General features: G+C 41.5%; 1 long non-coding RNA gene across 3 annotated transcripts in view; it reads right to left on the minus strand.

Annotated features, from left to right (window-relative positions):
• Nucleotides 1-657: 657 nt before the first annotated feature.
• The window catches only part of LOC144382895 (uncharacterized), a 42,266-nt gene continuing 28,417 nt past the window's right edge, over nucleotides 658-14,506 (minus strand). Inside the window, exons 1-3 of one of the 3 annotated variants that reach the window (XR_013440592.1) lie at nucleotides 10,878-11,038; nucleotides 10,224-10,390; nucleotides 7,690-8,464 (exon numbers count right to left, since the gene is read on the minus strand). This is a non-coding gene — a long non-coding RNA (uncharacterized LOC144382895). Of the gene's footprint in view, nucleotides 3,349-7,689; nucleotides 8,465-10,223; nucleotides 10,391-10,877; nucleotides 11,039-14,506 lie in introns of those variants that run through there. The other 2 variants (XR_013450485.1, XR_013450495.1) reach the window with 2 other exon arrangements.

Consider the following 14,506-nt stretch of genomic DNA (forward strand, 5'->3'; position numbering starts at 1 on the left):
CATCACCAAGAGTTAGGCTTGACCAAAGGAGAAAATCCACTCCTGAGTTTGGCCAATAAATACGATATCATGTAAAATGTTTTAAAGTTAAAGTAACACTTCTTTTTCAACTACTAAGGTCTAAAATGAGACTAAAGAAATTGTATGCTGGCCAAAGGCGCTTTCCTGTGAACACAGCTGGTAAACTTCAGGTCATGGATTTTATGACATTGAGGCTTACTGACTTGTAAACTTTCTGGCTTTCTTCTATGCTCCTGGGTAAATTCCAAATGGCTGAGCTCACCGAGTAATAAGTTGCTTGCTCTAAAAAATAAATAAATAAATAAATAAATAAAATAATTTGCACTTGGAGAGTGTTGCTTTGTTCTAACACATTCCTTTTGCCCTGATAAAAGAGAAACACGGGATTTCACATACAGAAGAGGAGTTTCCCTCAGCCAGGCCAAGGGCTTCTCTTTCTTGCCACTAAGGATGCCACGGGCAGGCTTTGCTTGCGCTGGTTGAGAGGGTCGTGTCCTGTCACCACTGTCCTAGGCTCGATGGCTACGGATGGTGTCTAAGGCTCACTTCCTGAATATGGAAATGTGGTGGCCTCATTGTAACCCAGTCGTCAGTAATTTTAGGCTATAAATCTAGAGTAAGTGTGTGTGTGTGTGTGTGTGTGTGTGTGTGTGTGTGTATAATTGAAATTAAAAGTCCATAGAATAATACTTACCCCTTGTATTAATTTGCTAGAGCTGCCATAACAAAGTTCCACAGACTGGGTGGTGTCAACAACGGAAATCTATTTTCTCGCAGTTCTCGAAGCTAGAAGTTCAGGTCAAGGTGTAGGCAAGTCTGGTTTCTTCCGAAGCCTCGCTCCTTGGTGTGTAGAGGACTGCCTTCTCCCTGTGTCCTCACATGGTCTTCCCTCTGTGTGTGTCTGTGTCCTAATCCCTCCTTATAGGGACAGCCATCATATTGGATTAGGGCCCACTCCAATGACGACATATGACCTTAACTACGTCTTTCAAGACCCTGTCTCCAAATACAGTCACGTCCTGAGGTACTGGTGGTGAGAACTTCAACATATGAATTTGGGGGGGGGGGCGTGTCACAATTCAGCCCTCTGCATGAATCCAATGCAGTCTAGTGTTTTCTCTTCTGTTCTTTTAAAAATTCATATCGAGATGCTCTAAAATTTGATTTTACGGTCTGAGAATGGGACACCACCCATGGTTTGAACAACAGTGTTCAATTCCTTGTCTTTACCCTTCTATCTGGTGATTGGCCAAGATAACCTCGATAAGGTGCCAGAAAGCAACAGTCCTCAGATCCTGATGAGATCCCCTGCCTGTGTTCAGGGAGATCTGGGGAAATACAAAGAGCAAAACTCCGGGCAGGACACACCCAGATAGAAATCCCAGCTTTCTCACTCACTCGCTGTGTGTTCCTGATCTGCGAGAAGGCCCGGATCAGAGGGGCCAGTCAAGCATTCTGGCTTCCTTCCTTCCTGACTTTGTAAGGCCAAGATGCTAAACCCGTGGGTCCCGATCCCAAAATTAAATGTTGGTCGTGTTATGTCCTTTGCTCTCCCCAGAAACGATCGCACAGTCTATCCGCGGAACTGGGCAGGCCCTTCTCAAGGGAAATTTTATGCCTCACTCACACAAATTCTCCCATAAATCAGACACTGTTCTCTGAGCGTCTGCTTCACAGCCAGCCCTCTTCCCTCTGCCTTAGAGAACTGTGTTTCATGTTATATAAAGGAGTTCCTATAATTAGTGTTTCTAATTTGAATTATTTTTTAAAAGAGATTGTTAACATCCTTACCTTTTTTCAATTTAATTCCTAGTGAATTAATTCTAAGTGAATTTCTCTTATGCATAATTAGATTTTTTTCTTTTGGAAAAAAGAAGTCTTTAAGTATAAAAAAAGGCAAGCTGGTTATTAAATACGAATTTAAATTCTCTCCACCTACATCTCAATGTTCAGCGAAGTTTCTTGGGCCAAGGGCATCAAATAATCCTGCTTTCCAACGCAGGAAGAAAGCAGCTGCCTACAAAGCTGAAGATGCTAGTACATTCCCTGGGAGGAATTAAGCACCTAGACGGGGAAAGAGTTGACCTGGGGGTGGGAGAAGTGCGGGTGAAGAGAAAAAGGAAAATTCAGAGGCAAATGCCCAGGAAAACTCACGCACCCAAGAACGCCTAAAAGGATGCCCTCATTTGGCTACAAAAGGAGCGTTTTTTCCCTTGGTGGGTCCTGAGCAGTAGGAACGCAGGCACTCCTATCCAAACTGACACGCTCTGCAGGGAGTCTGGGGGGGGTCTGCTTCGCCCTCTCCCTCTGCTGCCGTTCTGCCTACTTGTGCTCTCTCTCTCTCTCTCTCTGTCACATAAATAAATAAAATCTTTAAAAACAACCGACTTGGGCCATTTTCCACTTTCTGGCTAGGCAAACGAGGTGAAAGGTGCATTTGAGGAAGAGATCACGCCAGCACCATTGGTAAGAGCAACAAGGTCATCACCTATGGTGACTGAGATGAAAAGCATTTCTCCACTTTTTTTTTTTTTAAGTGTAGCGGACACACAGTGTTGCATTCGTTCGGTTAGTACAACATAGGGATTCACTGTGGTGCTCACCGCAAGCCCGGCCAGTATCATCCGGGCAGCTTCTTGATTGCACGTACCTCTCCTTCTCCATCTTTCTCACCTGCTTCTTTCCGCCTCCGCAGTCTCGCTCCATTCTCTCATCCCACCACCCTGGTTCCAAAGTTTTCTTTTTATTTCTCTCTTCTCTTTTTCTTCTCCTGGTGCAGTGGCCTGGCCAGGCATTCCCTAACATCACGCCCAAGCCCCCACCCCCTTCCATACACCTCCACCCCACAGCGTGGAATTTAGGGCGTAAAAGGCTGTTGACTTCGATTCTAGATTTGGTGGTACGCACACTGCTGTGCTTTGCTACATTTTGATCCTTGCCATCTGAGAGCTTAGAATCCGTAATAGACAACAGGTGCTGGTCAGCTTTTGCTGGGTAACAAACAATCCCCAAATCTCAGAGGCTTCCAACATCAAACCTTTGTTTTTTTGCTCGTTATATGAGGGCTGCTGGTCAGCCGGGGCTTTGCTCTGGGTAACTGGATGACTTCAGGTCTGCCCCCCACGGAACCCTCCACTCTGGAACCCAGAATGGAGGAAGAGCCCCTATGCCTCACGCTGTTCTCTGGCAGAGAGCAGGAATTCGGGTGACCACGGCAAACCACGGAACAGCATTTGAAGCTTCTACTCTGATGCGACCTCCATTATGTTCGCTCACATTCCATTGGCCAAAGCAAATCGCCTGGCTGAGTCTGTCGATATACTCCACCTACAGGGAGGGAATAAATAGTTGTAACCAAAAATAAACCTACAACAAACAAATGTGTGGGCACAGGCAGGCGACCGGCAACATACAGGAGCCGACATCTTATAGCTGATGATTAATGCATCGATCTTTCCACCAATCTGGGTAACTCTTTGTCTTTAAAAAAGATGTTATTTTCAGGGATGCCTGTGTGGCTCAGTCGGTTAAGCGTCTGCCTTTGGCTCAGGTCATGATCTCAGGGTCCTGGGATTGAGTCCCTCGTCAGGCTCCCTGTTCAGTGGGGAGCCTGCTTCTCCCTCTGCCTTCTGCTGTCCCTGCTTGTACTCTCTCTCTGACAAATAAATAAAATCTTTAAAAAAAAAAAAAAGATGTTATTTTCTGGGTAAAAAAAGTTAATTGTGGTTATTATAAAAAGTTTGGAAAATATGGAGGTAAAATAAAAATAAAAGAGAAAAAAAACATCCATAATATCATTACCCAGAGACAATTTTGGTACACCTCCTTCAGGAATTTTATCTACAAGTGGGTGTGAGGGGGAGAGGGTAGTTAAATTGTGATTATATTTCAAGGTTTTGTATCCTGCTTTTCTTCATTAACATATCACATGCCTTTCCCCATGTCAGTAAAATTCCATCACAAAACTCACATTATAAAATGTGTAATACTTATTTTTACAATGTAGAAGAACAATTTACATCTTCCTATTATTGGACATTGAAACTGCCTCTGAATTTGTATGCTACTGTAAATATTTCTGCAATGAACATCCTTATAAATACATTTTTAGGGTTGACTATTTCTTAAAGATTATTTCCTAAATATCTGTGATTATTTCCCAAAGAGAGGATTTATTGAGTTATAATTGTGGTATAGAAGGCTACGTATAAAGTGTGCAATTTGATTAGTGTTGACATGTGTATACATGAATGAGATCATCACCACGAGCAATAATGGATAATGAACATATCCATCACCTCCAAGAGTTTCCTTCTGCATCTTTGTAATCCATCCCTCTCATTTCTCCCCACTCTACTCAACCTATTAAAAAGTTTCCTGCCACTGCAGATAAATTTGTTTTTCTAAAATTTTATAAAAATTAGAATCATACAGGATGTACTTTTTTGTCTGGTTTCTATCACTCATATAATTATTTAGCAATTCATGCATGTTGCCATTGTGATAAATACGTAGTAGTATCTCAGCATGGTTTTAATTTGGATTTCCCTGATGACTAATGATATTGAGCATTTTTTAATGTGTTTATTTGCCATCCATATATCTTTTGGGGTGAAGTATCTGTTCAAATTTTTTGCCCATTTAAAAATTAGATCTTTTTTTTTACTATTGAATTTTGACATTCTGTGTATATTTTATATACAGGACCTTTATTTGAGATATGATTTGAAAACATTGTATCCCTTGTCTTTTTATTCTCTAACAAGGGCTTATAAAGAGCAAAACTTCATAATTTTTTTAAATTTAATGTGGTAGGAACAGTTAACATGAGATCTACCCTCTTAAGAAATTTTTTTTCTAATTTTGTTTATTTATTTGACAGAGAGAGGCACAGCGAGAGAGGGAACACAAGCAGGGAGAGTAGGAGAGGGAGAAGCAGGCTTCCTGCGGAGCTGGGAGCCTGATGCGGGGCTCGATCCCAGGACCCTGGGATCATGACCTGAGCCAAAGGCAGACGCTTAATGACTGAGCCACCCAGGCGCCACTGCGTCTTAACAAATTTTTAAGTGTGTAATACATTGTTGTTGACCATAAGCACAATGTCATACAGCAGATCTCTAGAACTTATTCATCTTGCTTGACTGAAACTTTCTGCCCATTGATTAGTAACTCCCCATTTTTCCTTCTCCCCAGCCCCTGGTAACCACCATTCTACTCTTTTATTTTATGAGTTTGACTATTTTAGATACCTCATATAAGTGGAATCATGAGTTATTTACCTTTCTGTGACTGGCTTCTTTCATTTTTTATTTTTTTATTGTTATGTTAATCACCATACATTACATCATTAGTTTTAGATGTAGTGTTCCATGATTCATTGTTTGTGCATAACACCCAGTGCTCCGTGCAGAACGTGCCATCTTTAATACCCATCACCAGGCTAACCCATCCTCCCACCCCCCTCCCCTCTTGGCTTCTTTCACTTAATATAATGTCCTCGATCATCCATGTTGTCCAATCTTGCAGAATGTCCTTTTTTAGAGACTGAATAGTATTCCATTGTATGTATATACCACATTTTCTATATCCATTCATCTGCTGGACTTTTTGGTTGTTTCCACATCTTGACTATCGTGAATAGTGCTGCAGTGAACATAGGCATGCTAATATCTCTTGGAGATCCTGATTTCAATTCTTTTGGAAAAAACCCAGAAGTGGGATTATTAGATCACAGTACTTCTACTTTTAATTTTTTTAGAAACCTCCAGGCTATTTTCCATAGCGGTTGCCTATTTTGCATTCCCCTGCCAGTGTGCAAGGATTCTAATTTGTCATCTTTTGGTTTTGGATAATATATCCAAACCAAATATATATATAATAGTCATCCTAGTATACACCAACAGGTGTGAGATGATATCTCCCGTGGTTTTGATTTGTTTTCCTTAATAATTAATGACATTGAGTATTTTTTCATATACCTGTTGGGCATTTGTGTGTCTTTTTCGGAAAAGCATCTATTGAAGTTCTCAGCCCATTTTTCAATTGAGTTATTAGTTGTTTTACTACTGAGTTTTAGCAGTTCCTTATACATAGAGATTAACCACTTATCATGGTTTCCCACTCCATAGGTTGCCTTTTCATCCTGTTGATTGTTGCTTTTGCTGCACAGAAACTTTTTAGTTTGATGTAGTCTCACTTGTTTTTATTGCCTATGCTTTTGGTGCCATATTCGTGAAATCATTGCCAATACCTGCGTCATGAAGATTCTCCCCTGTTTTCATCCGGGAGTATTACAATTTTGGATCTCATTGTTAATTCTTTAATCCATTTTGAGTTGATTTTTGTGTGTGGTGTAAGAGTTCAGCTTCTTGCATTTGCATGTGGATATCCAGTTTTCCCAACACCATTTGTTGAAGAGACTAAAAATTTCGATGAAGTGTATCTTAACAATTTTCTCCCCTATGGATCACGCTTTTTGTGTTGTATCTAACAAATTTTCACCTAACTCAGGGTCACAAAAATTTTCTTTTATGTTTTATTCTAAAAGTTGCATTACATTTAGATCTATGACCCATTTTGAGTTGTTTTTGTACATAAAAGGAGGTACTGATTGAAGTTAATTTTTTTGCATATGGATGAATAATTATCCCAGCACCACCTGTTGGAAAGACTATGCTTTCTCCTCCACTGAATTGCCTTTGTAACTTTGTCCAAAATCAGCTGTCTATATAGAGAGCGAGCATATATAAATGCTCTATTTATGAACTCTCCAGTCTATTCTGTTTCTATATTTGTCTAGCTTTTAGCTAATAACATACTGCATCTTGGTTACTGTAACTTTATAATTAGTTTGAATTGAGGTGGTGTAAGTCTTCCAACTGTGCATATTTTTTGAAGCTGTTATTTTGGGTTCTTTGCATTTCCATATGGATTTTTAGAAATAGTTTCATCAATTTCTACTCTCAAAATAGCCTGGTGGGATTTTGATTGTATTACACTGAATCTGTAGATTACTTTGGAGATCATTAACATTCGAACAATGGTGAGTCTTCCAATTCATCCATCTGGTATATTTCCCATCTACTTAGGTCTTCTTTCATTTATTTCATAGCTTTCAGTGACAGGTTTTTCATGTCTTTAGACTTCCAAGTATTTCATATTTGTTATGGTCTTGTCATTAGTATATTTCAAAGTTTTCAATTTCTGATTTTTTTATCACTAATATATAGAAATTCTATTGAGTTTATATATTTTTTAAGTAAACTTTGATTTTTAAAATAGTTTCAGGTTTACAGAAAATTTGTGAAGCTAGTACAGAGAATTCCTAAGTATCTCCACCCACTTTCCCCTATTATTAACATCTCACATTAGTATGGTAAATTGTCACGATTTAGGAACCAATGTTGATACGTTATTATTAACTAAAGTCCATACTTTATTCGGATTTTCTTTGTTTTTACCTCATATCCTTTTCCTGTTCCAGGATCCCATCCAGGATCCCACGTTATGTTTAGTCACCATTTCTCCTTGGACTCCTCTTGCTGTGACAGTTTCTCAGATTTTCCTTGTTTTTGATGATTTTGATAGTTTTGGGGAGTACTAATGAAGAGTTTTTTTTAGAACATACCTCAATTTGTGTTTGTTTGATGTTTGTCTCATGATTAGAAAGGGGTTATGGGGTTTGGGGAAGGAAGGCCAGAGAGATAAAGTGCTATTCTCACCACATTATATCAGGAGTACATTCTATCAGTATGACTTATCACTGTTGATGTTGACCTTGATCCCTGGCTAGGGTCATGTTTGTCAGGATTCTCCACCGTGAATGGTCCTTTTCTCCCCACTTTCCATAGTACACTCTTTAGAAGGAAGTCACTATATGCGTTCCACACTTACGGAGTGGGCAGTTAGGCTCCACCTCCTTGAGGATGTAGTATCTACATGAATTACTTGTAATTTTTCTGCACAGGAGATTCTTCTATTCTTACATTGATTTGCTCACTTTTTTGTATTAATATGGACTCATGGATATTTATTTTATACTCTGGGTTATAATCCAGTATGTTTCAATTATTTTGTTGCTCCGATTGTCCCAGTTTTGGCCACTGGAAGGTCTTTCAGCTGTGTCCCTTTGACACATCCCTATGGGGGCAGCAGTTAGGCTCTTCCTTATTCTCTGGCACCACAAGATGCTCCAGATTCATCTTACCTCAGTCTTTCTTCTGATCAGTCTGTCTAATAATAATAATAAGTTAAGTTCAGAAGGGGAATATTTCCAGATTCAGTTAACATGGAGGCTATACAAAACCAAGAACCCAGACCTATTTTTGTTTTTCTTTTTCCCATTCTTAGTATGCTGGCTTATCCTTTGGGCGGGCTCCTCCAACGGTCCCAAAAAGGCTGCCATATTTCCAGGCATCACCTCTTCACACATCCACACCAGAAGCTGGAAAACAAAAAACAAAAAAAACAAAAAAAAAAAACATGCCCACCTCTTCTAAAAGCAAAGGAAAATTCCCCATAAGATCCCTACCAGCTTTCCCCTCTCATCTCAATGGCCAGAACTGTGCCACAAGCCCATTCATAAACCAATCCCTGGGAAGGGAAAACAAGATTCCCCACTCTGGGTCTGAGTCCATTGCAAGGCTATCCTTATCTGAATAGAACTGCCACACTTTGGAGGGTAATTAAAAATGGGATTCTGCTCACTTGGAATAAAGGAAGTTGGGGTAACAACTGTATGCAAGGTAGCTAACGGTGCTGCCATGGAAGGCTATTTGAATTAGAGATCTCAGATATATGTCTTCAGTGATAGAAAAGACATCAATACACTGACGGGATTTAGGCAGAAAGCTTGTGCTGGGTGAGGGTAGGGGGTCACGAAGGCTTTGCTGAGGATGACTTGTGAGTGCATTGAAATGCCAGTGATACAAAAGACTCCCTTGTATCTTTTCTTTCTTTTTCTTCCATTGTCTCTGTCATTTTATTTTTACAACTGCCCTTCTCTCCCCTCCAAATTCTTTTATGACATTTTTTTGCTTGAGGTCTTTTTTCTTCCCAAAGGACCATGTAAGTTTCTAAATTATCCACTTCCCTTCTGGGCACCAAACAAAATAATTAGCAAAGTATCTGTAAAAGTTTTCATGAGTATAATGAAAGAGTTTAGGTCTCTGCCCTGTGCCCTGGAAATTTTTTGATAGCTTGACAAAGGTACAATGAGAATCAACAAGGGGGAAATTTCTTCATTCCAAACCAGTAGTCTTGGCGCGTGTGAGCTTGATGTGGGCTAAAGGAAAGGCGGGGGGGGATGTTAGGTGAGTACACGTGGGAAAAAATAAAAACAGAAAAGAAAAAGTGAGTCTGTCTTCAAGATTTACAACATATAAAATAATTAGAAAACAAAACCACATTCCCACTGGCGCCCTAACATCAACCCACACTCCAAGTAAGTTCTCTCCTTCTTGCCTTCTCCTCACTGTGCTTATTATATCAGTCAGCACATGGTCAACTAGAGGTAATGGAAAAATGCTAACTCCTAGGGATTTTTTTTTTTCACTTATTAAGAAGTCTGGAGGGAAGCCCTTGCTGCCATTAGGTTAGCTGCTCAAGCATATTAAGAACTCAGCTCTTTCCATCCTGCCACCCTCTGTTTGTTGGCTTTGTGTCTTTGTGTCTGTTGCTTCATGGTCACAAAATGGCTACCACAGCTCCAGGAATCATGGCTGGGCATTCAAAGTCAGGATGCAGTAAGGCAGCCAGATAGAGGGCTGATGTTCTTACTTTCCATCAGGGTAATCAAAACTATTTTTTTTTTTTTTTTTTCAAAACTATTTTTTACAAGCCCTCAACAGACCTCTCTTTTGTTTCACTGACCAAGACTTGGTCACGTGGCCCCCAACTAGCTGCAAGGGGGGCAACAAAAGTGAATACCTGGCAAACAGTATTATCTTAGCCATGATTGGCTTAAAACCAATCACAAGTCTTCCCTAGAAACTAGATACAATGTGGTTCTCCCACACTTCACTTTCTCTACCCCCAAAATCAGAGTTCTGTTATCAAGAAAGAAAGCAGAGAAATGGTACCAGATCTGCCAAACTCATTCTCACATGTGTCTTTTAGCCTATTCACCTCACCTATAGTGGCCTCACCAACCCCCTCCTCTTGCTGAAGATCAATTCATCTTTCAAGATCCCAGGTAACCTTACCTTTAGGACTCACCCAGGACCTGCAGTCCCATCTCTGGTCCAGGGGAAAAGCCCAGGCCCTGGAGTCTGCTTCCCTGGATGTGAATTCTGGCCAAGCTTCTTTCTAGTTACAGTCTTTCAGGAATTGATTTGACCTTCTAAGAGTGAGGACCCTTCAATTTCCTCATCTGTCCAAAGAACATGAGTACAATGGCTAGCACAAACTGTCTTCAATTTTTAAAAAATTGTTGGATGGATGGATAAATGAATGGATGGATGGATGGATGGTTGGATGGATAGATGGATGGATGGATGGATGGATGGATGGATGGATGAATGGATAGATGAATGGATGGATGGATGGATGGATGGATAGATGGACAGATGGATGTATCATACCTAGCCCCACAGAGCCCCTAAAAAGATTAAATTAGACAGTGTATATGAAAAGACTGAAGGATTCCTGACACATAGTAAATGCTCATTAGACACAAGTAGAAACTGATCATATCACTTCCCTACTTCAAAACCTTCACTAGCTTCAGTTACCTTTAGGATAAATGATCAAGTCCAAATTGCTTGCACAATCTGGCTTTTGGCTTCCTCTGGGGACCCTCCCTGTCAGCTGACAGACACTCACACTGTCATCGGCACCTGCACACCTGTTCCTCCCACCTGGAACAGGATGAGCCTGTTCTTCCTTCAGGTCCTAGCCTTAGGAGACTTTTCCTCTGGGGATCTTCATTTCTGCTCCTCTCACAAGCTATGCCAGATAAGGTTCCCAGGGCAGCAGGAAGTTGGGACATCCAAGGAGAATTTATTCAGGGAGAGTTTTCAGAGCTGGGAAGCAAAAAAGCATCCTCTCAAATCTGCACTGCCAAGGCCCCAGGCTAAACCAACAGGATTCATCTTGTTCTGTATCTTGGGAAGTAGGAGGCGGGGACTGCAGATCAGACTGAGATACGGAGAGGGTTGGAACTACAAAGGACAGGCAAGTTCCTCAAGGAACCAGGCCCAAATAGAACTTGGAAAGAACCCGTAATTACCAGGGAACCTACAATTTGCCAAGTTATAGTTGCAATCTCCTGGGATCCCTCATTTATAATAAAGTAGTTTCTTATACTCTGTGCATGTCCAAAGCTAAACTGTTCGTCTTCTTTTTCCTTCTAGCTCCTCCTCACTCTCCCTACCTCTGCCCATGATGCTGCCATTCATCATCCCACGCATCTTTCATCCCTGACTCTCACATCACCGGTTTCTGCATGGTGGTCCTCACACTATTCCCATGGCCCCGCCCCTCCCCTGGCTCACTGCACAAGCTCAGACTCTGTCCTCACTCCCCTGGGGCTTCTCCCCACCCCAGGCCACTCCCTGCTCACAGAGCCTGGCTCCCTTCCTAAACTACCACTCCCATCGCCTCGGCTGCCTCCTCAAGTACCTTCACTGGCTCCCCATGGTCTCCTTCATTAAGTGCAATGTCTCACCTGTTGCTCTGGACCCTGTACCATGAGTGCCAGGTAACTTTTGGTCCTGTCTCTCATTTGGCTTCCTCCTCCTCCCCTTTATTCTTTCTTTATTTTAAAACCTGTCGTACATTCAAAAGATTGTTCCTAAGAGACGTACGATTATTGTTATAAAGATCGTGCCTGTGAAAACACCAGTTGCAGTAAGACTCAGTTATGCCGAGTTTGTTAGATGGGCACTGACTTCTGTGCTCCCCCATTTACCTGTTTCCCTCCTGCCTCCAAGAACGAATACTCCCCTGACATTTGCAGGATCATTCCCTTGATTTCTTTCCTTATTACTGAAGTACAACTGATATACAATATCCTATAATATCCCCACAATAAGTCTAGTTACCATCTGTTACCACACAACTTTATTACAATATTATTGACTGTATTCCCCTGATTTCTTTATAGTTTTGCCACCGATTCTTAAATGACATGCTGTCTAGTGTTGCCAGATTCTGAATTCTCTACAGATTGTATCATCTATATTTATTGTGCTGTGACTAGATTCTTTTTTTAACAGCTTTTTTGAGACAGAATTCACATACCGTGCAATTCACCCATCTCAAGCGTCTAATTCAATGGTTTTGGTATATTTAGTGTATTTAAGGTAACCATCATCTCAATCAAATTTTCGAAAATTTTATCCCCCCAGCAAGAACCCCTGTGCTCATTAGCACCCCCTAACACCCTAGGCAATCACCGATCTACTTTCTGTCCCTACAGATTTATCTACTGTATTCTATTTCATATAATGGACTCACATTCATTTGACCATTTGCACACTCGGAGCTGTCACAAAATTGGTACACTCCTCTCCCGTGATGTGCCCCAGCACTGGTCACTTCCTCTGGAGACAACATAGGAGTGATGAGGTTTAAGAGGGAACAAAGGATCGCTCTCATTGCATCTAGGTCCCTCCAGTGATTTTTTTCTAAATAACTCTGTTGCCGAAAATCAAATCAGGTCACCAACCACTTCTTTGGGACATGAGGAAATATTACTGGTCCCTTGGTTTGGACTTGATGAAGGTGTATGCTCCAACTCTTGGGCACATGAGAAGCAGAATGTCTTAGCAGGGTAAAGAGTTCTGGGCTAAGAAATTATGACAAAGGGGCGCCTGGGTGGCTCAGTTGGTTAAGCATCTGCCTTCGGTTCGGGTCATGATTTCAAGGTCCTGGGATCGAGCCCCACGTCGGGCTCCCTGCTCAGTGGGGAGTCTTCTCTCTCTCTCTCTCTCTCTCTCCCCCTCTGCCCCTTCTTCCTGCTCGTGCTCTCTCTGTTTCTCTCTCTCAAATAAATAAAGAAAATCTTAAAAAAAAAAAAAGAAATTACGACAAAAAGTGTCAGACTTCTACCTTGGCAGCACTGAGGTTGGGGGTCTCTGTTACATCTGGAACTTACCGGCTTCCATCCACACCCATTTGTGTGACAAATATTTATTGACACGAGGTAGGAATGCTGAGTAAAGGGCTCCAAACTTCCCCCTTCTAGTAAATTCCCCACCATACTTTTAGCCATCAGCCTCCTCTCAAATGCCTCCCCCATCTACCACTTCCTCCCTGTCCCCACCCCGACCCTCCATCTGGTCTCCAGCATCACTCAAGTGGATTTGTGCAAAAGAGTTTAAACTGGTTCACCACTTACCAGTCTTTGCTATCCAGGCTACCTTCAGCATGGATGCCTGTTATGGGCTGAATTGTGCCCCCCGCACGAATTCATATATTGAAACCCTAACCTCCAGTACCTCAGAATGGAACCATATTTGGAGATAGGGCTTTTAAAAAGGTCACAAGTTAAAATGAGGCCATTAGGGTGGGCCCTAATCCAATAGGACTGGTGTCCTCACAAGAAGAGGAACTTTGGACACAGTCATGCACACACAATAGAGGGAAGACCATGTAAAGAAACCGGGAGAAGACAGCCATCCACAAACTAAGGAAGGAGGCCTCAGAAGAGACCGAACATGCCAACACCTTGATCTCGGACTTCCAGACTCCAGGACTGTAAGAAAATAATTGTCTGTTGTTTCAGCCACCCAGCCTGCAGTACTTTGTAATGGCAACCTTAGCAGGCTAATGCAATGCCCATTAGCGTCCTACACAGAGATCTGCGCATTCTCCTGTTTAACACTCTGCTCTGGCTATCAGACTCCCCATTTCCTTTGGGATCAGGTTCAAAGTCCTTAGCACGGCATATCTGGATCTTCTTCCAAGCCCAACCCGCCTCTCTGGCGTCATGTCCTGCTGACCTGTCCTAGCCCACGCCTTCATTCTTACCCCCATCATGCAACACCTCAGCGCAAATGTCAGAACACACTGTGCCTCGACCACCTCCCTGACTTGGCACATACCGTCAGCTGTCTGGGAATCACTCTCTCTGCGCCTCCCTAGTCCTTCAAGTGAAGCTTGTGATGTATGCAATTGTTGAATTACTATGTTGTGCACCTGAACATTATATGTTAACTCTACTTCAATAATAAATTTTTTTTAACAATAACTTGAGGCAAAGAAATAATAACATGATAAACTGTGTAATAGTTTACCTAGTTGCTTATTATTTATTATCTTATTCCTCTGGAATGTAATCACCAAAAGTCAAGTATTTTTATCTGACACATTGAGCACCATAACCTTGGGCAGTAGAATAGGACTTTGTACTTAGTAGACACTCAATAAACTTTTTTGATTGGATGAATGGGGAAAGAAGAAGAAAGAAAGAAAGAAAGAAAGAAAGAAAGAAGAAGAAAGAAAGAAAGAAAGAAAGAAAGAAAGAAAAAAGAAAGAAAGAAAG

Source organism: Halichoerus grypus, chromosome 1 (assembly GCF_964656455.1).
Source record: "Halichoerus grypus chromosome 1, mHalGry1.hap1.1, whole genome shotgun sequence".
In the NCBI taxonomy this organism is placed as follows: Eukaryota; Metazoa; Chordata; class Mammalia; order Carnivora; family Phocidae; genus Halichoerus; species Halichoerus grypus.